Here is a 23,433-nt window from a genome sequence, read left to right on the forward strand (position 1 = left end):
TGAGGTTTAGGATGAGTGTTAGGGTTAGGGTTATGATTAGGGTGAGTGTGAGGCTTAGGGTTTGTGTTAGAATTAGTGTGAGGTTTAGGGTAAAGGTGATTGTTACGGTGATGGTAAGGTTTAGGGTGAGTGTGAGGGTTATGATTTTCGATAGAATTAGGGTGAGGGTTAGTGTGAAGGTAAAGGTTATGGCGAGGGTAAGGGTTAGCGTGAGTGTTAGGGTGACGGTGAGATTTAGGGATAGGGCTAGGTTTAGGGTAAGGGGTAATGTGATTTTTACGGTTAGGTTTAGGGTTAGTTTTAGGGTGAGGGTTAGAGTGAGGGTTAGGGTTAGTGTTAGGTTTAGATTTAGGGTTAAGGTGAGGGTAAAGGTTAGGGTTAGGGTTAGGGTTGGGTGAGGGTAAGGGGTAGTGTTAGGGTTAGGGTTAGGCTGAGGGTGAGGGTGAGGGTGAGGGTGAGGGTTAGGATTAGGGTTACTGTTACGATGAGTGTGAGGGTTAGGGTTAGGGTTAGGGTGAGGGCGAGGGTGAGGTTGAGGGTTAGGGTTAGGTTGTGGGTGAGGTTTAGGTTAGGGTTAGGTTTTGGGAAAGGGTTAGGGGGAGGGGGAGTGTTAGGGTGATGATAAATGTTAAGGTGAGTGTTAGGGTGAGGGTGAGGGTTAGGGTTATGATTAGTGGTAGGGTGAGGGATAGGGTGAGGGGTAGGTTTAGGGTTAGGTTTACCGTTAGGTTTAGGGTGAGGTTTATTGTAAAGTTTAGGATTAATGTTAGGGTTAAGGTTTGGGTGAGTGTTAGGTTTAGGGTGAGGGTTCGGATTAGTGTTAGCGTTAGGGTAGTGTGAGGGTAAGGTTTAGGGTGAGGGTTAGGTTGAGGTTGAGAGTGAGGGTGAAGTTTAGGGTTAGGATGAGGGTTAGGATTAGGGTTAGGTTTATGTTGAGGGTTAGGGTCAGGGGTAGTTTAAGGGTTAGTATGAGGGTTAGGGTTAGTGTGAAGGTTAGGGTTAGGGCTGGAATTAAGTTGAGGGTGAGTGTTAGGGTGAGGATGAGGGTTAGGTTTAGGGTTATTGTGAGGTTCAGGGTTAGGTTTCCGGTTATAGTGAGGGTGAGTGTTAGGGTTAGGATGAGGGTTAGCGTTAGGGTTAGGGTTAGGGTGAGGGTTAGAGGGACGTTTAGGGTTAGGTTTAGTGTTAGGGTGAGGGTGAGGGTTAGGGATAGGGTTATGTTTAGTGTTAGGGTGAGGGTTAGGGTGATGTTTAGCTTTAGTGTTAGGTTTAGGGTTAGGGTGAGTGTTAGGGTTAGTGTGAAGGTGAGCATTAGTGTTAGGCTTATGGTTAGTGTGAGGGTAAGGTTAAGTGTGAGTATTAGGTTGAGGTTGAGGGTTTGGGTGAGGTTGAGGGTGAGGGTTTCGGTAACTTAAAGTTTAGCTTTAGGGTTATCGAGAGGATTAGGGTTTGGATGAGTGTTAGGGTGAGGGTAAGTGTTAGAGTTAGGGTTTAGGTTAGGATTAGGGGGAGGGTGAGCATGAGCGTTTCGTTTAGGTAAGGGATAGGGTTCGGGTTCGGGTTAGGGTTAGGGATAGGTTGAGGGTTTGAGTGAGGGGTAGGGTTATGGTTAGGGTGAGGGTTAGGGTTAGTGTGAGGGTTTGGTTTAGGGTTAGGATTAGGTTTAGGGTGAGGGTAAGGGTTAAGGTAAGTGTTAAGATGAGGGTGAGGTTTTGGGTTAGTGTTAGGGTTAGGGTGAGGTTTAGGGTGAGGGTTAGGTTTAGGTTTATGTTTAGGGTGAGGGTTAGTGTTAGGGTTAGGGTGAGGTTTAGGGTGAGGGTTAGGGGTAAGGTGAGTGTGAGGGTGAAGTTTAGGGTTAGGTTTAGGGTGAGGGTTAAGCTTAGGATTAGTGTTAGTGTTATGATTAAGGTTAGGGTGAGGGTGAGGGTTATGGTTAGGGTGAAGGTTTTGGTTAGAGTTAGGGTGTGGGTTAGGGTTAGGGTGATGTTTAGGGTGAGGTTGAGAATTAGGGTGAGGGTTCGGGTTCAGGTGAGGGTGAGGGTTAAAATGTGGGTGAGGGTTAGGTTTAGGGTGAGTGTTAGTTTGACGGTGACAGTGAGCATTAGGGTTAGGTTAGGAGTTAAGTTGAGTGTTAAGGTGAGGGTGAGGGTTAGGGTTAAGGTTAGGGTTAGGGTTAGGGTGAGGGTTAGGGTTAGAGTTATGGTTATTGTTAGGGATAGGTTTAGGTTTAGGTTGAGGTTGAGGGTAAGGGTTAAGTTTAGGGTTAGGATTAGGTTTATTTCTGGGGTAGGCTGAGGGTGAGGGTGAATATGAGGGTGAGGGATAGGGTTAGGATTAGGTTTAGTGTTAATGTGAGGGCTATGTTGAGGGTTTGCGTAAGGGTGAGGGTGAGAGTTTGTGTTAGGTAAGGGTTAGTGTTATGGTTATTTGAGGATTAGGTTGAGTTTGAGGGTTAGAGGGAGGGTTAGGTTTACGGTGAGGGTTAGGGTTAGGGTGTGGGTTAGGTTTAGCGTGATGGTTTGTTTGAGAGTGAGGGTTAGCGTGAATGTGAGGGTTTCGGTGAGGGTAAGGGTTAGGGTGAGGAAGAGGATTAGGCTTCTGTTTAGTTTGAGGGTTAGGGTTAGCCTTAGGGTTAGGGTGAGGGTGAGGGGGAGGGGGAGGTTTAGTGTTAGGGTAAGGGTTAGGGTTAGCGTGAAGGTTAGGGTGAGGGTAAGGGTTAGAGTGAGGGTTAGGAAGAGGGTTAGGGTTAGTGTTAGTGTTAGCGTTAGCGTGAGGGTTAGGGTGAGGTTTAGGGTTAGGGTTTGGGTGCGGGTGAGGGCTAGGGTTAAGGTGCGGGTTAGCGTTAGGGTGTGGGTTAGGGTGAGGGTTAGGGTTAGGGTGAGGGTGAGGGTTAGGTTAGGGTTAGGGTTAGGATTAGAGTTAAGGTTAGGGTTAGAGTTAGGGTGAGGGCTAGGGTTAGGGTGAGGGTGAGGTTTTTGGTGTAGGTTAAGGTGTGGGTGAGTCTTAGGGTTAGGGTGAGGCTTAGGGGGACAGTGAGGGTTAGGGTGAGGTTTTGGGTCAGGGTGAGAGTTCGGTTTCGGATTCGGGTGAAGTTTTGGGTGAAGGTTACGGTGTGCGTGATGGTTAGGGTTAAGGTGTGGGTGATGGTTAGTGTTAGGTTGAGGGTTAGGTTGACGGTTAGGTTTAGGGTGACAGTGAGGGTCTGGGTTACGGTTAGGTTGAGGGTATGGTTTATGGTGAGGTTTAAGGTGAGGGTGATGGTTTGTGTTAGCGTTAGGGATAGGTTGATGGTTTGGGTGATGTTTAGGGATAGGGTTATGGTTAGGGAGAGTGTGAGGGTTAGGGTTTGTGTTAGGGTTAGATTTAGGATGAGGGTTACGGTTAAGTTTAGGGTGAGGGTTAGGGTGAGGGTTAGGTTTAGATTTAGGGTGAGGGTTATGCTGAGCGTGAGGGTAAGGGTTAGGTTTAGGGTTAAGTTTAGGGTGAGTATTAGGGTTAGCATTAGTGTTAGCGTGATGGTAAGGTTTAGGGTGAGGCTTAGGGTTAGCGTAAGGGTGAGGGTGAGGGTGAGGGGTAGGGTTAGTGGGAGGGTGAGGGTGAGGGTGAGGGGGACGGTTAGGATTAGGGTGAGGGTTAGGGAGAGGGTTAGGATGAGGTTTAGGGTTAGGGTTAGGGTGAGCTTGATTGTTACGTTGAAGGTAAGGTTAAGGGTGAGTGTTAGGATGAGGTTAGGGTTAGGTTTAGGGTTAGGGTTAGGGCTTGTGTGAGGGTGAGAATGAGGGTTAGGTTTAGTTTAAGGGTTAAGGTTAGGGTTAGGGTTAGGGTTAGGGCTAGGGTGAGGGTGAAGTTTATGATGAGGGTGAGGGTTTGGTTTAGGTTAGGTTTAGGGTGAGGATTAGGGTGACGGTGAGGGTTAGGGTGAGTGTAAGGGTTAGGGTAAGGGTTAGTCTGAGGGTGAGGATTAGGGTTAGCATTAGGGTTAGGGTGAGGGTGATGGTTAGCGTGAGGGGTTGGGTTAGAGTTAGGGTGAGGGTTAGGGTTAGTGTGAGAGTTAGGTTTAAGGGTAGGTTTAAGGTTAGTGTTAGTGTGATGGTTAGTGTTAGGGTTAGAGTTAGGGTGAGTGTCATGTTTATGGTGAGGTTTATGGTGAGGGTGAGGGTTAGGGTTAGGGTTAAATTCAGGCTGAGTGTTAGGGTTAAGATTAGGGTTAGGTTGAGGCTGAGGGTTAGGATTAGGGTTAGGTTTACTGTGAGGGTTGGGGTTAGCGTTAGGGTTAGAATGATGGTGAGGATGAGGGGTATATTTAGGGTTAGGGTGAGGGTTAGGGTTAGGGTACTGGTAAGGGTTAGGGTGAAGGTTAGCGGGAGGGTTAGGGTTAGGGTTAGGTTTAGTGTTTAGGTGAGGGTTAGGGTGAGTGTTATGGTTAATGTTAGGGTTAGGGTTAGGGTGAGGGTTAGGGTTAGGTTTAGGTTTAGGGTAGGATTAGGTTTAGGGTTATGGTTAGGCTGAGGGTGAGGGTGAGGTTGAGGGTGAGGATTAGGGTTAGGGTTAGGGTTGGGGTGAGGGTGAGAGTGAGAGTTATGGTCAGGGTAAGAGTTAGGTTTAGGGTTAGGGAGAGGATTAGGGTGAGCATGAGTGTTAGGGTGAGGGTTAGGGTTATGGTTAGGGTGAGGGTTAGGTTGAGGTCTAGGATCAGGGTTAGGTTGAGGGTTAGGATTAGTGTGAGGGTTAGGGTTAGATTTAGGGTTCGGGTTAGGGTGAGGTTAAGTGTGTGGGTCAGGTTTAGGGTGAGGGTTAAGGTTAGGATTAGTGTTAGGGTTAGGTTTAGACTGAGGGTGAGTGTGATGGTGAGGGTGAGGGTTATGGTTAGGGTGAGTGTAAGGGTTACGTTTAGGGTGAGATGAGGGTTAGGGTGAGGGTTAGGGTTAGGGTCAGTGTTAGGGTGTGGGCTAGGGTGGGGGTGAGGTTTAGGGTTAGGGTTAGGGATAGTGTGAGGCTTAAGGTTACGGTTAGGGTTAGGGTGAGTTTTAGGCTGAGTGGTAGGATTAGGGTTATTGTGAGTGTTACATTTAGTGTGAGGTTTAGGGTTAGGGTGAGGGATAGGTTTAGTGTGAGGGTTTCGGTTAGTGTTAGGTTTAGGGTTAGGTTTAGGCTGACTGTTAAGGTGAGCGTGACTGTGTGGTTTAGGGTTAGTGTTAGGTTAAGGTTGAGGGTTAAGGTGAGGGTTAAGTTTAGGTTAGGTTGAGGGTTAGTGTGAGGGTAAGGGTTAGTGTGAGGGTTAGGGTTAAGGTTAGGGTAAAGGTTAGGGTGAGATTCAGGGTGGTTGTGAGGTTTTGGGTGAGAGTTAGGCTTAGGTTGAGTGTTAGGTTGAAGTTTAATGTTAGGGTTATGGATAGGGTGAGGGTGAGGGTTAGGGTTTGGGTTAGGATTAGGGTGAGGTTTAGGGTGAATGTGAGATTTAGGGCGAGAGTAACGGTTAGGGTGAGTGTTAGGGTGAGGGTGAGATTTAGGGTTAGTTTTAGGGTTAGGGTGAGGGGTAGGGTGATGGTTACAGTTAGGTTTAGGTTTAGTTTTAGTGTGAGGGTTAGTTTGAGGGTTAGGGTTAGTGTTATGTCACAGTTAGGGTGAGTGTTAGGGTTAGGGTAAGGGTTAGGGATAGGGTTAGGGTTAGTGTAGGGTGAGGATTAGGATGAGGGTTAGGGTTAGGGTTATGGTTAGGGTGAGGGTGCGATTTTGAGATAGCGTTTGGGTTAGGTTGAGGGTTAGGATTAGAGTTATGGTTAGGGTGAGGGTGAGGATTAGGGTTTGTGTTAGGTTTCTGGTGAGGGTTAGGGTGAGGGTGATGGCTAGGGCGAGGGTAACGGTTAGGGTGAGTGTTAGGCTGAGGATGAGATTTAGGGTTAGTGTTAGGGTTGAGTGAGGTGTAGGGTGATGGTTACAGTTAGGGTTAGGGTTGTTTTAATGTGAGGGTTAGGGTTATTGTTAGGTTTACAGTTAGGGTGTTTATAAGGGTTAGGGTGAGGGTTACGGTTAGGGTTAGGGTTAGGGTAGGGTGAGGGTATTGGATAGGGTGAGGCTTAAGGTTAGGCTGAGGGTGAAGGTTAGGGTTAGGGTTAGGGTTAGGGTTATGATGAGTGTTAGGGTTAGGTTTGGGGTAGGATGAGGGTTAGGGTCACGGTTAGGGTGAGGGTGAGGTTGAGGGTTACGGTTAGGGTGAGGGTGAGGGTTAGGTTGAGGGTAAGTGTTAGGGTGAGTATTAGGGTGAGGGTGAGGGTTCGGGTTAGGATTAGGGTTAGGGTAAGGGGTAGGGTGAGGGTTATGTTTAGGGTTACGTTTAGGGTTAGGATGAGCTTTAGGGTAAGGGTGAGGTTAGTGATAGGGTTATCCTTTGGGTGAGTGTTAGGGTTAGGGTGAGGGTTCGGGTTAGTGTTAGGGTTAGGGTAGCATTAGGGTAAGATTTAGGGTGAAGGTTATGGTTAGGTTGAGGTTGACGGTGAGGGTTAGGATTAGGTTTAGTGTGAGGATGAGGAATAGGGTGAAGGTTAGGTTTAGGGTTATGGTGAGGGTTCAGGTGAGGGTGAGGCTTCGGGTGAGGGTTAGGGTTAGGAAGAGACTTAGGATTAGGGTTAGGTTTAGGATGTTGGTTAGGGTGAGGGGTAGGGTAAGTGTTAGTTTGAGGGTTAGGGTTAGTGTGAGGGTTAGGATTAGGGTTAGGCTTAGGGTGAGGTTGACTGTTAGGGTGAGGATTAGTGTTAGGTTTAGTTTTAGGGTTAGGGTGAGGGTGAGGGTGAGGGTTGGGTTAAGTTTAGGGTTAGGGTGAGGGTGAGTGTTAGGGTTAGGGTAAGGGTAGGGTGAGGGTTATGTTTAGTGTGAGGTTTAGGGTTAGGGTTAGTGTTAAGGTGAGGGTTAGGGTGAGTGTTATGATTAATGTTAGGCTTAGGGTTAAGGTGAGGGTTAGGGTTAGGGTTAGGGTTAGGCTTAGAGAGAGTGTGATGGTCAGGGTGAGGGTTAGGGTTAGGTTGAGGTTTAGGATTAGTTTGAGGTTAAGGGTGAGTGTGAGGGTAAGGTTTAGGGTGAGGATTAGGGTGAGGGTGAGGGTTAGGGTTAGGGTTAGGGTTACGGCAAGGGTTAGGGTAAGTGTGAGGGTTAGGTTTAGTGTGAGGGTTAGGGTTAGGGTTAGGTTCATGTTGAGGGTGAGGATTAGGGTTAGGGTTAGCATGAGGGTTAGGGTTCGCATTGGGGTTAGGGTGAGGGTAATATTTAGGGTGAGGTTTAGGGTGAGGGTGAAGGTTAGGTTTAGCGATAGGGTTAGAGTTAGGGTTACGTTGAGGCTGAGGGTTAGGGTTAGGATTAGGGTTAGGCTGAGGCTGAGGGTGAGAGTTAGGGTTAGGTTTAGGGTTAGGGTTAGGATGATATTTAGGGTGAGGGTGAGGATTAGTGTGAGGGTGAGGGTTCGTGTGAGGATGAGAGTTAGTGTGTGAGTGAGAGTTAGGATTAGGGTGAGGGTTAGGGTGACAATGAGGGTTGCGATGAGGGTGAGGATTAGGGTTAGTGTTAGGGTGATGGTTAGGGTTAGGGTCAGTGTTAGGGTGAGGGTTAGGGTGAGGTATAGGATTAGGTTTAGGGTGAGGGTTAGGATTAGTGTGAGGGTTAGGCTTAGGTTTAGGGTTCGGGTTAGGGTGAGGTTAAGGGTTCTGGTGAGGTTTAGTGTGATGGTGAGGGTTAGGGTTAGCGTTAGGATTAGGGTGAGTTTTAGGTTTAGTGTTAAGGTTAGAGTTAGCTTGAGGATGTGGATAGGGGTTAGGGTTAGGATTAGTGTTAGGGTTAGGTTTAGGCTGAGGGTGAGTTTGAGGATTACCGTTAGGGTGAAGGTGAGGTTTACGTTTAGGGTGAGGTGAGCGTTAGGGTGAGGGTTAGGGTTAGGGTCAGTGTTAGGGTGAGAGCTAGGGTGAGGGTGAGGGTTAGGGTTAGGTTTAGGGAAAGGGTGAGGGTTAGGGTTAGGTTTAGGTTTAGGGTGAGTGTGAGGGTGAGGTTTCGGTTAAGGTTTAGTGTGAGAGTTAGGCTTAGGATTACTGTTAGTGTTAGGGGTAGTCTTAGGGTTAGGGTGAGGGTTCGGTTAGCGTGAGGTTTTGGGTGAGGGTGAGGGTTAGCGTGAGTGTGAGATTTTGTGTGAGGGTTAGGGTGAGGTTAAGTGTTAGGGAGAGGGTGAGGGTTAGGGTTAGTGTTAGGTTTAGGGTGAGGGTTAGGATGAATGTTAGGGTTAGGGTTTGGGTGCAGGTGAGGGCTATGGTTAAGGTGCGGGTTAGCATTATGGTGAGGGTTAGTTGAGGGTTAGGGTTAGGGTTAGGGTTAAGATTAGGGTTAAGGTTAGGGTTCGAGTTAGGGTGAGGTCTAGGGTTAGGGTGAGGGTGAGGTTTTGGGTGAGGGTTAGGCTGTGGGTGAGTCTTAGTGTTAGGGAGGTTTAGGGTGAGGGTGTGGGTTAGGGTTAGGGTGAGGATGAGGGTTAGGGTGAGGGGTATTGTTAGGGTTATGGATAGGGTGAGGGTGTGTTTTTGGGTGAGGGTGAGGGTGAGGGTTTGTATTAGGTAAATGTTATGTTTATTTTTAGGGTGAGGATTAGGTTGACGGTTAGTGTTAGGGTGAGGGTTTGTGTCAGGGTGAGGGTTAGGGTGAGGGTTTGAGTTCGGGTGAGGGTGAAGGTTTGGGTGAGGTTTAGGGTGTGCGGGATGGTTAGGGTTAGGTTGTGGTCATGGTTAGGGTTAGAGTGAGGGTTAGGTTGACCGTGAGGGTTATGGTGACGGTGAGGGTTAGGGTTACAGTTTGGGTGAGGGTTAGGATTAGTTGGATGGTTAGGATTAGGATTAGGGTTAGGGTGAGTGTAAGGTTTAGGGTGAGGTTTAAGGTGAGGGTGAGGGTTTGGGTTAGCATTAGGGTTAGGTTTAGTGTAAGGGTGAAGTTTAGGTTTAGGATTATGGTTAGAGTGAGGGTGAGGGTTAGGGTTTGGGGTAGGGTGAAGGTTAGGTTTAGGCTGAGGGTTAGGGTTAGGGTTAGGGTTAGATTTAGGATGAGCGTTAGGGTTAAGTTTAGGGTGAGGGTTAGGGTGAGCGTTAGGGTTAGAGTTAGGGTGAGGGTAAGGCTGAGGGTGAGGGTGAGGGTTAGGTTTAGGGTTAGGTTTAGGGTGAGGATTAGTTTTAGCATTAGTGTTAGGGTGAGGGTTAGGGTTAGGCTGAGGGTTAGGGTAAGGTTAAGGGTGAGGTTGAGGGTGAGGGTTAGGGTTAGTGTGAGGGTGATGGTGAGGGTTAGGATTAGGGTGAGGGTTACAGAGAGGGTTAGGGTGAGGGTTATTGTTTGGGTTCGGGTGAGGGTGAGTGTGAGTGTGAGGGTAAGGGTAAGGGTGAGTGTTAGGGTGAGGGTTAGTGTTAGGTTTAGGGTTAGGCTGAGTGTTTGGGTGAGGTTGAGGGTGAGGATTAGTTTTAGTTTTAGTGTTATGTTTAGGGTTAGGGTGAGGGTGAGGGCTAGAGTGAGGGTGAAGTTTAGGGTGAGGGTGAGGGTTTGGGTTAGGTTAGGTTTAGGCTGAGAATTTGGGTGACAGTAACGGTTAGGGTGAGGCTTTGTGTCAGGGTGAGGGTTAGGGTTAGGATTAGGCTGAGGGTTATGGTGAGGGTGAGGTTTAGGTAAGGGTGAGGGTTAGGGTGAGGGTGAGAGTTTGGGTGAAGGTGATGGTTAGGATGCTTGTGAGGCTGAGGGTAAGAGTTAGGGTTAGGGTGAGGTCTAGGGTTTGCGTTAGGGTTTGCGTTAGGATTAGGGTTAGGGTGAGAGTTAGGGTACGGGTTAGAGTGAGGGTGAGGTTTAGGATTAGGGTGAGGTTTAGGGTTCGGTTTAGGGTGACGGTAAGTGAGGGTAAGTGTTAGGGTGAGGGTTAGGTTTAGGGTGAGGGTTAGAGTTACGGTGATGGTTAGGGTTTGGGTTAAGGTTAGGGTTAGGTTTAGGATGAGGGTGATGGTGAGGGTTAGGGTTAGGGTTAGGTTGAGGTTTAGGGTTAGTTTGAGGGTTAGGGTGAGGGTGAAGGTAAGGTTTATGGTGAGGAATAGGGTGAGGGTGAGGATTAGGGTTAGGGTTAGGGTGAGAGTTAGGGTTAGGGTTAGGGTTAGGGTGAGGGCTAGGGTGAGGGTGAAGTTTAGGGTGAGGATGAGGGTTTGGGTTAGGATAGGTTTAGGGTGAGATTTTGGTTTACAGTAAGGGTTAGGGTGAGGGTTTGGGTCAGGGTGAGGATTAGGGTTAGGATTAGGCTGAGGGTTAGGGTTCGGGTGGGGTTTAGGGTGTGGGTGAGTGTTCGGATGAAGTTGAGGGTTTGGATGTTTGTGAGACTGAGGGTAACAGTTAGGGGTAGGGTGAGGTCTAGTGTTTGGGTTATGGTTATGGTTAGACATAGGGTTAGTGTGAGGGTTAGGTTGAGGGTTAGGGTAACGCTTAGTTTTAGGGTTAGGGTGAGTTTTAGGGTTAGTGTGAGGGTTAGGGTTAGGTTTAGGGTGAGGGTAAGTGAGGGTAAGTGTTAGGGTGAGCGCTAGGGTTAGGGTGAGGCTTAGGGTTAGGGTGAGGGTTAGAGTTAGGATTAAGTTTAGGGTTATGTTTAGGGTGATGGTGATGGTGAGGGTTAGGGTTAGGTTGAGGTTTATGGTTAGTTTGTGGGTAAGGGTGAGGGTGAGGGTAAGGTTTATGATGAGGATTAGGATGAGGAAGAGGGTGAGGGTTAGGGTTACGGTATGGGTTAGGTTAAGGGTGAGGGATAGGTTTAGTGTGAGGGTTAGGGTTAGGGTTAGGTTTATGGTGAGGGTGAGGATTAGGGTTAGGGTTAGTGTGAGGATTAGCGTTAGGTTTGGGGTTAGGGTGAAGGTTATGGTTAGAGTTAGTGTTAAGGTGAGGTTTAGGTTTAGGATTAGGGATAGGGTTATTGTTAGCTTTACAGTTAGGCTGAGGGTTAGGGTTAGCTTAGGTTTATTGTGAGGGTGAGAGTGAGGGTTATGGTTAGGGTTAGTGTTAGGCTGAGGTTGAGGTTGAGGGTGAGGTTTAGGGTTAGGATTAGGGTGATGGTGAGGGTTAGGGTTAGGGTTAGTGTTAATCATAGGGTGAGGATTAGGGTTAGGGTTAGGGTTAGCGTTAGGGTGAGGGTGAGGGATAGGGTTAGGGTAAGGGTGAGGATTAAGGTGAAATTTTGGTTTATGTTAGGGTGAGGGCAAAGGTTCTGGTGAGGGTGAAGGTGAGGGTGAGGGTTAGGTTAAAGGTTATTGTTATGAGGCGTAGGGTTAGGGTGAGAGTTAGGGTTTTGGTTATAGTGAGGGTTAGTGGGAGGGTGGGGCTTAAGGTTAGGGTTAGGTTCAGTGTTTGGGTGAGGGTGAGAGTTAGGATTAGGGTTAGGGTTAGGGTTAGGCTGAGATGAAGGGTGATGGTGAGGGTTAGGTTTAGGTTTAGGTTGTGCGTTAGGCTTAGTGAGAGGGTAAGGGTGAGGGTGAGGTTAAGGTTTAGGGTGAGGATTAGGGTGAGGTTGAGGGTTAGTGTTAGGGTTAGGGATAGGGTGAGGGTTAGGGTAAGGGTGAGGGATAGGGTGAGGGTTAGGGTTAGGGTTAGGGTGAGGTTTAGGGTTAGGTTTAGGGTTATTGTTAGCTTTAGAGTTATGTGAGCTTTAGGGTTAGGGTTAGGATTAGGGTGAGCATAAGTTTGAGGGTTAGGTTTAGGGTTACGGAGAGGGTTAGAGTTAGGTTGATGTTTATGATGAGGGTGTGAGTTAGTGTGAGGGTGAGAGTTCGGGTGAGTATAAGGATTAGGGTGTGGATGAGGGTTAGTGTTAGGGTGAGTTTTTGGTTAGGGTTAGGGTTAGGGTAAGTGTTAGATTTAGGGTTAGGGTTAGGGTGAGTGTTAGGTTTAAGGCGATGGTTAGGGTTAGGGTTAGGGTAGTTTGAGGGTAAGGGTTAGGGTGATTGTTAGGGTTTGGCTGAGGATGAGTGTGAGTGTGAGCATAAGGGTTAGGGTTAGTGTTACGGTTAATGTTAGGCTTACATTTAGGGTTAAGATGAGGGTTAGCGACAATAGTGTTAGGTTTAAGGCGATGGGTAGGGTTAGGGTTAGGGTAGTTTGAGGGTAAGGGTTAGGGTGATTGTTAGGGTTTGGCTGAGGATGAGTGTGAGTGTGAGAATAAGGGTTAGGGTTAGTGTTACGGTTAATGTTAGGCTTACATTTAGGGTTAAGATGAGGGTTAGCGACAATGGTAGGTTTAGGGTTAGGGTGAGGGTGAAGGTGAGGGTGAAGTTTAGGGTAAGGGTGAGGGTGATAGGGTTAGTGTTAGGCTTAGGGAGAGGTTTTGTGTGAGGGTGAGCGATAGGGTTTAGGCTTAGGGTTTGGGTGAGTGTTAGGGTTAGGGTGACAGTTAGTGTAAGGGTTAGGGTTAGAGTAGATTGAGGATAAGGATTAGGGTGAGTTTTAGGTTGAAGGTGAGTGTTAGTTTTACAGTTAGGGTTAGGGTGAATGGTAGGGTGAGGATTAGGTTTAGTGTTAGTGTTATGGTTATTGTTAGAGTGAGGGTTAGGCTGATTTTTAGTTTTAGTGTTAGGGTTAGGGATAGGGAGTGTGGGAGTTAGGGTTATGGTTAGGTTTTGGGTTAGGGTGAGGGTAAGTGTTAGGGTGAGGGTTAGTGTGAGGGTGAGGGTTAGGCTAAGGGTTAGGATAAGGATTTCGGTCAGGTTGTGGGTGAGGGTTAGGGTTAGGGTGAGGCTTACGCTGAGGGGTAGGATTAGCGTTAGAGTTAGGGTGATGCTGAGGGTGAGTGTGAGGTTGAGGGTGAGGGTTAGACTTAGGGTTAGGGTTAGTGTGAGGGTGAGGTTGATGGTTAGAGTAAGGGTTAGGGTTAGGGTTAGGGAGAGGATTAGGGTAAGTGTGAGGGTGAGGGTTAGGTTTAGGTTCAGGGTTATGGTGAATTTTAGGATGACGATTAGGTTTAGTGTTATGTTTAAGGTTATTGTTATGGGGAGGGTTAGGGTGAGGTTTAGGTTTAGTGTTAGGGTTAGGGTTAGGGTGAGTGTTAGGGTTAGTGTTAGGTTTTGGGTTAGGGTGAGGGTATGGGTTAGGATGAGGTTTAGGGTAAGGGTGAGGGTTAAGCTAAGGGTTGGGGTAAGGATTTGGGTCAGGTTGAGTGTGTGGGTTAGGGTTAGGGTGAGGGTTAAGCTGAGGGGTAGGGTTAGGTTTAGAGTTAGGGTGAGGCTGAGGGTGAGGGTGAGGTTGAGGGTGAGGTTTAGGGTTAGGGTTAGGGTTAGGTTGAGGGTGAGGGTGAGGGTTATGGTTAGGGTAACTGTTAGGTTTAGGGTTAGGGAGAGGATTAGGGTGAGCATGAGGGTTAGCGTGAGAGTTCAGGTTAGTGTTATTGTTAGCGTTTGGGTGAGTGTTAGTGTGAGGGTGAGGATTCAGATTAGTGTTAGCGTTAGGGTAGGGTGAGGGTAAGATTTAGGGTGAGGGTTAGGGTTAGGTTGAGGTTGAGTGTGAGGGTTAGGGTTAGGTTTAAGGTGAGGATGAGGGTTAGGGTTAGGGGTAGGTTTAGGGTTAGGGTGAGGATGAGGGTGAGGGTCACGGTTAGGGTTAGGATGAGCGTTAGGACTAGGGTTAGGTTTAGGATGTGGGTTAGGGTGAGAGGTAGGGTAAAGGTTAGTTTGAGGGTTAGGGTTAGTGTGAGGGTTAGAATTAGGGTTAGGATTAGGGTGAGGGTGATTGTTAGGGTGAGGATGAGTGTTAGGTTTTGGGTTAGGGTGAGGGTTAGGGTGACGGTCAGGGTTATGTTTAGGGTTAGGGTGAGGGTTAGGGTTAGGGTAAGGGTTAGGGTGAGGGTTATGTTTAGTGTGAGGGTTAGGGTTCCGGTGAGGGTAAAAGTTAGGGTGAGGGTTAGCGTGAGGGTGAGGGTTAGGGTTAGGTTTAGTGTTAAGGTGAGAGTTAGCGTGAGTGTTATGGTTAATGTTAGGGTTAGGTTTAGGGTGAGGGTTAGGGTTAGGGTTAGTGTTAAGGTTAGACTTTGGGTGAGGGTGATGGTGAGGGTTAGGGTTAGGGTTAGGTTGAGGCTTAGGGTTAGTTTGAGGGTAAGGTTGAGGATGAGGATAAGCTTTAGGGTGAGGATTAGGATGAGGGTGAGGGTTAGGGTTAGGTTTAGGGTTATGGTAAGTGTTAGGGTAAGGGTGAGGGTTAGGTTTAGTGTGAGGATTAGGATTAGGGTTAAGTTTATGTTGAGGATGAGGATTAGGGTTAGGGATATCGGGAGCGTTAGGGTTAGCATTGGGTTTAGGGTGAGGGTAATGTTTAGGGTGAGGTTTAGGGTGAGGTTGAGGGTTAGCGTTAGGGTTAGGGTTAGAGTTAGGTTTAGGTTGAGGCTGAGTTTTAGGGTTAGGATTAGGGTTAGGCTGAGGGTGAGGGTGTGGGTGAGGGTTAGGGTAAGGTTTAGGGTTAGGTTTAGGTGAGGGTTAGGGTTAGGTTTAGGGTTAGGATGAGGTTAGGGTGAGGGGTATGGTTCGGGTTAGGGTTAGGCTTAGGTTTAGTGTGAGGGTTAGGGTTAGGGTGCAGGTAAGGGTTAGGGTTAGGTTAAGGGTTTGGGTGAGTTTTAAGGTGAGGGTGAGGGTTACGGTTATCCTTAGGATTAGGGTGAGTTTTAGGTTTAGGGTTAAGGTTAGAGTTAGCTTGAGGGTGAGTGTGAGGTTTATGGTTAGGATTAGTGTTAGGGTTAGGGTTAGGCTGAGGGTGAGGCTGAGGGTGAGGTTGAGGGTTACGTTTAGGGTGAGGGTGAGGTTTACGTTTAGGGTGAGGTTAGGTTTAGGGTGAGGGTTAGGGTTAGGGTCAGTGTTAGGGTGAGGGATAGGGTGAGGGTGAGTGTTTGGGTTAGGGTTAGGGATAGTGTGAGGTTTAAGGTTATGGTTAGGGTTAGGGTGAGGGTTAGGCTGAAGGGTAGGATTATGGTTATTGTGAGGGTTACATTTAGTGTGAGAGTCAGCATTAGGTTTAGCGTTAGGGTGAGGGTGAGTTTTAGGTGAGGGTGAGTGTGAGGGTTAAGGTTAGGGTTAGGGTTAGGTTTAGGTTTAGGGTTAGGGTAAGGTTGAGGGTTATGTTGAAGGTTAGGGTTAATGTTAGGGTTAGGTTTAGGGTGAGGATTAGTGTGGGGGTGAGGTTGAGGCTTAGGGTGAAGGTTAGGGTTAGCGTGAGGTTATTCTGACCGTAAGGATTAGGGTGAGGGTTAGGGTGAGAGTGAGGGTTAGGGTTAGAGTCAGTGTTCAGGTGAGGGTTAGTGTGAGGGTTAGGTTTAGGGTTAGGGTGAGGGTTAGGATTAGTGTGAGGGTTGGGGTTAGGGTTAGTGTTGGGTGAGGGTTAGGATTAGCGTGAGTGTGAGAGTTTAGGAGAGGGTAAGGGATAGGGTGATGATGAGGGTTAGGCTTAGGGTGAGGATGACAGGGTTAGCATTAGGGTTTGGGTGAGGGGGAGAGGGAGGGGGAGTGTTAGTGTTAGGTTAAGTGTTAGGGTTCGTGTGAGTGTTAGGGTTAGGGTTAGGGAGAGAGTGAGGGTTAGGGTTAGGGTTAGTGTCAGGGTTAGGGTGAGGTTTAGGGTGAGGGTTAGTGTTAGGGTTTCGGTGCGGGTGAGGGCTAGGGTTAAGGTGCGGGTTAGCGTTATGGTGAGGGTTAGTTGAGGGTTAGGGTTTGGGTGAGGGTGAGGGTTAGTTTTCGGGTTAAGATTAGGGTTAAGGTTAGGGTGTGATTTAGGTTGAGGGCTAGGGTTAGGGTGAGGGTGAGGTTTTGGGTGAGGGTTAGATTATGGGTGAGTCTTAGTGTTCGGGTGAGGGTTAGGGTGACGGTGAGGGTTAGGGAGAGGGTGTGGGTTAGGGTTAGGGTGAGGATGAGGGTTAGGGTTAGGGGTATTGTTAGGGTTATGGATAGGGTGAGGGTGGGGTTTCGGGTGAGGTTTTGGATTAGATAAATGTTAGGGTGACGGTGAGTGTTAGGGTGAGGGTTTGTGTCAGGATGAGGGTTAGCGTGAGGATTCGGTTTCGGGTGAAGGTGAAGGTTTGGGTGAGGGTTAGGGTGTGGGTGATGGTTAGGGTTAGGGTGTGGGTGATGTTTAGGGCTAGAGTGAGGGTTAGGTTGACCGAGAGAGTTAGGGTGACGGTGAGGGTTAGGGTTACAGTTTGGGTGAGGGTTAGTATTAGTGGGACAGTTAGGGTTAGGTTTAGGGTTAGGGTGAGGGTAAGGTTTACGGTGAGGTTTAAGGTGAGGGTGAGGGTTTGGGTTAGCATTAGGGTAAGGTTTAGGGTTAGGGTGAAGTTTAGTGTTAGGCTTATGGTTAGGGTGAGGGTGAGGGTTAAATTTAGGGTGAGGGTTAGGGTGAGCGTTAGGGTTAGAGTTAGTGTGAGGGTTAGGCTGAGGGTGAGGGTGAGGGTTTGGTTTAGGGTTAGGTTTAGGGTGAGGATTAGTGTTAGCATTAGTGTTAGGGTGAGGGTTATGGTTACGGTGTGGTTTAGGGTGAGGGTAAGGTTGAGGGTGAGGGTGAGGGTTAGGGTTAGTGTGAGGGTGAGGTTGAGTGTGAGGGTGCGAGTTAGGATTAGGATGAGAGTTAGGGAGAAGGTCAGGGTGAGGGTTAGGTTTTGGGTTAGGGTGAGGGTGAGGGTGAGGGTGAGGGTAAGTGTAAGGGTGAGTGTTAGGGTGAGGGTTAGTGTTAGGTTTAGGGTTAGGTTGAAGGTTTGGGTGAGGGTGAGGGTGAGCATTAGGTTTAGTTTAAGTGCTAAGGTTAGGGATAGGGTGAGGGTGAGGGCTAGGTTGAGGGTGAAGTCTAGGGTGAGGGCGAGGGTTTGGGTTAGGTTAGGTTTAGGGTGAGAATTTGGGTTACGGTAAGGGTTAGGGTGAGGCGTTGGGTCAGGGTCAGGGTTTGGGTTAGGATTAGGCTGAGGGTTAGGGTGAGGGTGAGGTTTCGGGTGAAGGTGGTGGTTAGGATGTTTGTGAAGCTGAGGGTAAGAGTTAGGGTTAGGGTGAGGTCTAGGGTTTGGGTTAAGGTTAGGGATAGGGTTAGGGTTAGGGTGAGGGTTAGGGTGAGGGTTAGGGTGAGGGTGAGGTTTAGCATTAGGATCAGGTTTAGGGTTCGGTTTAGGGTTCGGATTAGGGTGAGGGTAAGTGAGGGTAAGTGTTAGGGTGAGGGTTAGGTTAAGGGTGAGGGTTAGGGTTAGGGTGAGGTTTAGGGTTAGGGTTAAGGTTAGGGTTAGGTTTAGAATGAGGGTGAGGTGAGGGTTAGGGTTAGGGTTAGGTTGAGGTTTAGGGTTAGTTTGAGGGTATGGGTGAGGGTGAAGGTAAGGTTTATGGTGAGGAACAGGGTGAGAGTGAGGATTAGGGTTAGGGTTATGGTGAGGGTGAGGATTAGGGTTAGGGCTAGGGTGAGGGCTAGGGTGAGGGTGAAGTTTAGGGTGAGGCTGAAGTTTAGGGTGAGGGTGAGGGTTTGGGTTAGGTTAGGTTTAGGGTGAGATTTTGCGTTACAATAAGGGTTAGGGTGACGGTTTGGGTCAGGGTGAGGATCACTGTTAGAATTAGGCTGTGGGTTAGTGTTCAGGTGAGGTTTAGGGTGTGGGTGAGTGTTTGGGTGAAGGTGAGGGTTCGGATGTTTGTGAGGCTGAGGGTAAGAGTTAGTGGTAGGGTGAGGTCTAGGGTTTGGGTTATGGTTATGTTTAGAGATAGGGTTAGTGTTAGGGTTAGGTTGAGGGTTAGGTAACGCTTAGTTTTAGGGTTAGGGTGAGGTTTAGGGTTAGGGTTAGGATGAGGGTTAGGGTTAGAGTGAGGGTTAGCGTTAGGGTGAGGGAAAGGGTTAGTGTGAGGGTTAGGGTTAGGTTTAGGGTGAGGGTAAGTGAGGGTAAGTGTTAGGGTGAAGTTTAGGGTTAGGGTGAGGGTTAGGGTTAGGGTGAGGGTTAGGGTTAGGGTTAAGTTTAGGGTTAGGTTTAGGGTGAGGCTGACGGTGAGGGTTAGGGTTAGGGTTAGGTTGAGGTTTACGGTTAGTTTGTGGGTAAGGGGGAGGGTGAGAGTAAGGTTTAGGGTGAGGATTAGGGTGAGGGTGAGGGTGAGGGTTAGGATTACGGTGAGGGTTAGGTTAAGGGTCAGGGATAGGTTTAGTGTGAGGGTTAGGGTTAGGGTTAGGTTTATGGTGAGGGTGAGAATTAAGGTTAGGGTTAGGGTGAGGATTAGGGTTAGGTTTGGGGTTAGGGTGAAGGTTAGGGTTAGAATTAGTGTTAAGGTGAGGTTAAGGTTTAGGATTAGGGATAGGGTTATTGTTAGCTTTACAGTTAGGCTGAGGGTTAGGGTTAGCTTAGGTTTACTGTGAGGGTGAGGGTGAGGGTTATGGTTAGGGTTAGTGTTAGGCTGAGGTTGAGGTTGAGGGTGAGGTTTAGGGTTAGGATTAGGGTGATGGTGAGGGATAGGGTTAGGGTTAAGGTTAATCATAGGGTGAGGGATATGGTTAGGGTAAGGGTGAGGATTAAGGTGAAATTTTGGTTTATGTTAGGGTGAGGGCAAAGGTTATGGTGAGGGTTAGGGTGAGGGTGAGTGTTAGGATAAGGGTTATTGTTATGATGAGGCCTAGGGTTAGGGTGAGTGTTAGAGTTTTGGTTAGAGTGAGGGTTAGTGGGAGGTGGGGTTTACGGTTAGGGTTAGGTTGAGTGTTTTGGTGAGGGTGAGAGTGAGGGTTAGGATTAGGGTTAGTGTTAGCTGAGTGCTTGGGTGAGGTTGAGAGTTACGGTTATGGTTAGGGATAGGATGAGGTGTAGCATTAGGGTTAGGCTTAGTGTGAGGTTTAGGCTCAGGTGTAGGGTTAGGGTTAGGGTTAGGTTGAGGGTTAGGTTTTGTGTGAGGGTTAGGGTTAGGGTTAGGGTTAGGGTTAGGTTGAGGGTAAGGGTTTAGTTGAGTGTTATGTTTAGGGTGAGTGATAGGTTTATTATTAGGGGTATGTTTAGGGTTTGGTTGAGGGTTAGGGATAGGGTTAGGTTTAGGGTGAGGTTGAGGTTGAGGGTTAGGGTGAGGGTGAGGGTGAGGGTTTTGTTTAGGATTAGGGTTAGGGTTAGTGTTAGGCTGAGATTAAGGGTGATGATGAGGGTTAGGGTTAGGGTTAGGTTGAGGGTTAGGCTTAGTGAGAGGCTAAGGGTTAGGGTGAGGGTAAGTTTTAGGGTGAGGATTAGGGTGAGGGTGACGTTTAGTGTTAGGTTTAGGGATAGGGTGAGGGTTAGGGTAAGGGTAACGGATATGGTGAGGGTTAGGGTTAGGGTTAGGGTTATTGTTAGCTTTAGAGTTATGTGATGGTTAGGGTTAGGGTTAGGATTAGGGTGAGCATGAGTTTGAGGGTTAGGGTTAGGGTTATGGTTAGGGTGAGGGTTAGGATGAGGTTTAGCTTTAGTTTTAAGTTTAGGGTTAGGGTGAGTTTTAGGGTTAGGGTTTGGTTTTGGGTTAAGGTGAGGGTCAGGGTTAGGGTGAGGGTTAGGGTGAGAATGACGGTTAGGCTAAGGTTTAGGGTAAGGATTAGGATCACGTTGAGTGTGACGGTTAGGTTTAGGGTGAGGATTAGGCTGAGGTTAAGGGTTAGGTTTAGGGTTAGGGTGAGTATTAGTGTAAGGGTTAGGTTTATGGTTGGGGTGAGGGTTAAGAAGAGGTTTAGGTTTCGTGTTAGGTTTAGGGTTAGGGTGAGTGTTAGGCCTAGAATGAGGATTATGATGAGGAGCAGATTTAGGGTTAGGTTGAGGGTTAGGGTTAGTGTGAGTGATAGGGTTAGGGTTAGTGTTAGGGTGAGGTTAAGCTTTAGGGGGAGGTTTAGTGTTAGGATGAGGGTTAGGTTTAGGGTGAGGGTTATGGTGATTTTTAGGGTTAGGGTAAGGGTTAGCGTGAGAGTTAGGGTTAGGGTTAGGGTGAGGGTGAGGGATAGGGACAGGGTTAGTATTAGTGTGAGGGTGAGTCTGAGGGTGAGTGTTAAGGTTAGGGTTAGGGTTAGAGTGAGGTTTAGGGTGAGGGTGAGGTTTAGGGTTAGGATGAGGGTTAGGGTGAGGGTTAGGGTTAGGGTTAGGGTGAGTGTTTTGGTGAGCATGAGGGTTAGAGTTAGGGTGAGGGTTAGGGTTAGGGTGATGGTTTGGGTTAGGGTTAGGGTGAGGTCTAGGGTGAGGATGAGGATTAGGGTTAGGGTTAGGGATAGGGTGAGGATTAGGGTTAGGGTTAGAGTGTGGGTTAGGATGAGTGGTAGAGTTAATTTTAGGGTGCGGGTTAGGTTTAGTGTGAGGGTTAGGGTTAGGGTTAAGGTGAGGGTAATGCTTCAGGTGAGAGTTATGTTTATGGTGAGTGTTTGGGTTAGCATTATGGTTAGGGTGAGTATTAGGGTGATGGTTAGGGTTAGTGTTGGTTTAGCGGGAGTGTGACGGTGAGGGTTAGGGTGAGGGTGAGGGTGAGAGTTAAGGTTAGGTTTAGGGTGAGAATTAGGGTCAGGGTTAGGGTTAGGTTTAGGTTTAGGGTTAGTTTAAGGGTGAGAGTTAGGGTGAGGGTGAAGGTTAATGTTAGGGTTAGGTTTAGGGTGTGGGTTAGGGTGGGGGTGAAGGTGATGTTTAGGGTGAAGTTTAAGTTTAGGGTGAGGGTTAGGGTTAGGATTAGGTTTAGGGTGAGGGCTAGTTTGAGGGTGAGGGTTAGCATTAGTGTTTGGGTTAGGGAGAGGCTTAGTGTTAGGGTTAGGATGAGGGTTAGGTTGAGGGGTAGGGTTAGGGTTCGGGTGAAGGTCAGGTTTAGAATGAGGGTTAGAGTTAGAGTTAGGTTAAGGTTAGGATGAGGTAAGGGTTTGGGTGAGGGTTAGGGTGAGAGTGAGGGTTAGGGTTAGAGTGAGTGTTAGGGATGGGGTTAGTGTGAGGGTTAGGTTTAGGTTTAGGGTGAGGGTCAGCATGAACTTTAGAGTTAGGGTTAGGGTGAGGGTTAAGTTGCGGGTTAGGGTAAGGATTGGGGTGAAGGTTAGGTTTAGTTTGAGGTTATAGTTAGGGTTATGGTTACGCTTAGGGTGAGGTTAAGGGTTAGGGTGAGGGTTAGTGTTAGAATGAGTGTTAGGATTAGAGTGCGGGTTATGGTGAGGTTTAGGGTTAGGGTGTGGGTTAGCGTGAGGGTTAGGTTTAGGGTTATGGTTAGGGTGAGGGATATTGTCAGGGTAAGGGTTAGTGTGAGAGTGAGGGTTAGGGTTAGGGTTAGGGATAGGGTGATGATTAGGGTTAGGTTTAGGGTGTGGGTAAGCCTGAGTTGTAGAGTTAGTTTTAGGGTGAGTGTTAGGTTTAGTGTGAGGGTTAGGGTTAGGTTTAGGTTTTGTTTTAGGATTAAGGTTAGGCTTAGGGTTAGGGTGAGGGTGATGGGTAGTTTTAGTGTAAGGGTTTGGGTTAGGGTTAGAGTTCCGGTTAGGGTGTGGGTAAGGGTTAGGCTGTGGGTTAGAGTGAGGTTCAGAGTTAGGGTTAGGGTGAGGTTTAGGGTTAGTGTGAGGGCTAGGGTTAGCGATAGCATTAGGGTTAGGGTGAGGATAAGGATTAGGGTTAGGGATGGTGTGAGGTTTAGGGTTAGGATTAGGGTTAGGGTGAGGGTGAGGGTGAGGGTGAGCATTAGGTGAGGTTTAAGGTTAGGGTGATGGTGAGGATGCTGGTGAGGTTTAGGGTTAGGATTAGTGTTAGGCTGAGGGTGAGGGTGAGGGAAAGGGTTAGGATTCAGATTAGGGTGAGGTTGAGGGTTAGGTTTAGGGTTAGGGTTAGGCATAAGGTGAGGGTTAAGTTGAGGTTTAGTGTTCAGGTTAGGTTTAGGGTGAGGGTGAGGTTGAGTAATAGGGTTAGGGTGAGGGTGAGGGATAGGGTGAGGGTTAGGGTTAGGCTTAGGGTGAGGAAGAGGGTGAGGGTTAGGATTAGGGTTAGGGTTAAACATCTGGTGAGGGTGAGGATGAGAGTTAGGTCTAGGGTTAGTCATAGGTTTAGGTTTAGACTAAGGGTGAGGGTGAGGGTGAGGGTTACAGTTAGGGTTATGTTTAGGGTGATGGTGTGGGTTAGTGTGAGGGTGAGTGTTCGGGTGAGGTTTAGCGTTAGGGTGAGGGTTAGGGTGACGGTGACGGTTAGGGTGAGGTTGAGGGTTAGGGTTAGGGTTAGGTTTAGGGTTAGGTTCAGGGTGAGGTTTAGCGTTAGGGTTACAGTTATTGTTAGGGTTAGGGTTAAGTTGAGTGTGAGGGTGAGTGTTAGCATTAGGGTTATGGTTAGGATTAGGATGAGGGAGGGTTTGAGGTTTAGGTTTAACATTAGTGTTAGGATTAGCGTTAAGCTGAGGCTGAGGGTGAGGGTGGTGAGGGTTAGCTTTAGGGTTAGGATGAGGGTTAGGTTGAGGGCTAGGGTTAGGGCTAGGGTAAGGGTTAGGGTCAGGTTGAGGGTCAGGTTGAGCGTTAGGGTGAGCTTTAGGTTTAGGGTTAGGGTTAGGGTTAGGGTGAGCTTCAGGGTTAGGGTTAGGATTAGAGCTAGGGTGATGTTTAGGGTGAGGGTGAGGGTTAGGGTGAGGATTAGGGTAAGGGTTTGGTTTAGGGTTAGGGTGAGGGTTATGGTAAGGATTAGGTTTAGGTTTAGGTTTAATGTGAGGGTTAGTTTTAGGGTAAGGTTGTGGGTTAAGTTTAGGTTGAGGACTAAGGTGAGAGTGAGGGTTAGGGTGAGGGTGAGGGTGAGCATTTTGGGTAGGAAAGTGTTACGCTTTCGGTTACGGTGAGGATTGGGTTGAGGGTGAGGGTTAGGTTGAGAGTTAGGGTTAGGGTGAGGGTTAGGGTTGGGTTAGGGTGAGGATTAATGTTAGGGTGATGTTTAGGGTGAGGGTTCGGGTGAGGGTTCAGGTGAGGGTAAGGGTTAGGGTTATGGTTAGGGTGAGGGTGACGGTGAGGTTTAGGGTTAGCGTTAGCGTTAGGGTGAGGTTTATGGTGAGGGTTAGGGTTAGGGTGAGTGTTAGGGTTAGGTTTAGGGTGATTGTTATGGTTAGGTTGGTATTTAGGGTGAGGGTAAGGGTTAGTGTGAGGGATAGGGTTATGTATAGGATTATTGTTAGTGTGAGGATAAGGGTTAGCATTAGTCTTAGGATTAGGGTGAGGGTTAAGGATAGGGTTAGGGTAAGGCTTAGGTTTAGGGAGAGGTTTAGGGTTAGAGTTAAGGTGAGGGTGGGGTTGAGGGTTTGGTTTAGGATTAGGGTTAGCTTTAAGGTTAGGCTTAGGACGAGGTTGAGGGTGAGGGTGAGGGATAGGGTTAGAGTGAGGGGTAGGGTTAGGGTTAGGGTGAGGTTAAGGGTTACGGTGATGGTTATGGTGAGGGTCACGGTTAGGGTTAGCATTAGGGTTAGGGTAAGGGTTAGGGTGAGGTTTAGGGTGAGGGTTAGG

The sequence above is a fragment of the Dipodomys merriami genome, unplaced genomic scaffold, assembly GCF_024711535.1.
Source record: "Dipodomys merriami isolate MVZ:Mamm:240054 unplaced genomic scaffold, mDipMer1.0.p SCAF_47, whole genome shotgun sequence".
NCBI lineage: Eukaryota > Metazoa > Chordata > Mammalia > Rodentia > Heteromyidae > Dipodomys > Dipodomys merriami.